Raw genomic sequence first — 1,606 nt, 5'->3', positions numbered from 1 at the left:
AAAAAAAAAAAAAAAGGCAATTTTAACCGAGGAAGGTCGTCACGGTGGACAAAACGTCGTGGGCTCGTAATAGCGCCGCAGTAAAATCATGAAAATAAATTATCGCGTTGATTATGGTGGGTACGTTGACTCTCGAGTCTTGTGACACCTCGGAGGCTGTTAAGTCCTCCTGTCGAGTGGTTGTCGCGTACACACCTTGAGGAGAGAAAGTTTTCCGTTTATGCGTTTTACGAAGCAGCAGATAAACGGTCGAAAGCAAAGTGGAGGAAATACGTTTATACGTGGAGGATCTGTTGCCTGCCTATTGGCTTAAAAAGGATTCGGAGGGGGAAGGAAGGGTTGTGGAAGAGCATTCTGCCGCTGTTTGGATTTCCAGCTTATTGTTGATCGACGATCATCCCCTTTTGGGGACCTTTTCCCCCCAAAAAAATATCGAGTTTCCGCGCTCTGGATCTTCTTCTCGGTGGTGAGGGGATGACAATGGGTCTCTGGCAACTTCCGGTCCCCCTTAGAATGGATTACGCGGGGTAAAAGGGATATGCGTCCATGACTTGGTTTGAAAAATTTTTATTCAAATACAGTTAAAACATCGTATACAATTTCGTGTCTCCTTGATGGATGAATACTTAACGACCTCAATTTATTCATCCATAACGACTCGGTAAAAGGGGGGGATATATGAAAGATGTATATGTGTCAGACAATGTGGAACAAGGCAGGAATATTTCGAAATATATGTATATATATATATACGTATCAATTTGTAATTTACACGTGTGAATATACGAATCAAAGGAGGAGACATCGAGAGATGCCTGTTATGAGAAGAGGAAATAATTATAATTTCTTTGTTGATACCGGAGATATTTTTCTTTTTTATTATCATACAATATTGCCTACTTTAATTATCTCCATTGTCTCGATCGTAATTTTATCGCGCATACAAATCTTGCTTCTTTAAATTAATTTCTAATTATCCAATTAATCGCGATTTCGATTCAATTTTCATGGCGACAATTGGCGATCGATAAATAGAGTAAAGCGATCAGAGTTAAAAGACAAATCAACGTTGCGTGGGTGGCGAACAGGTGGCGAAGCTAAGCTAAGCGTGGGTGGTTGCACAATGCAGCCCTGAAAGCGAACGCTGTGGCGATAAATCGCAAAGTTGCAGATATATAATCGAGCGTCGGCGAATTTTTCCTCCTCGATACTCGGGACAGAAAATCGAGCGCTTATTTGCACGCGATTAACTCGGTTCAGCGGTAAACCGATCCCCGACGACGAAGCCGACGCGAGAAAAAATTCCAAAAAGGTGGTGTCTAGTCACGAGAACGACGAATCGAACAACAAAAAAAAAAAAAAAAGAAAAAATAACGCGAGATCTCGAGACAATTTTGTTCTGAAAGCAAAAGCGGTTCATCGAACTTGTATCACGTTTTTTTCATCGATGCACGCACGTGCCTGCTCGTTCAACTGCGCATAATTTTCGCCCCGAAATTTTGTATCTCCACGATCGAAATCCTGTTGCCTGCCCGATCAGGAAATCCCCGCGAATTGGACGAGGAATATTAAAACGTTGTATGTGGGAACGTTGGAACGAAGATTC

This window comes from Apis dorsata, unplaced genomic scaffold (assembly GCF_000469605.1).
Source record: "Apis dorsata unplaced genomic scaffold, Apis dorsata 1.3 scaffold_352, whole genome shotgun sequence".
Lineage (NCBI taxonomy): Eukaryota > Metazoa > Arthropoda > Insecta > Hymenoptera > Apidae > Apis > Apis dorsata.
Note: the sequence above shows the minus strand (reverse complement) of the source record.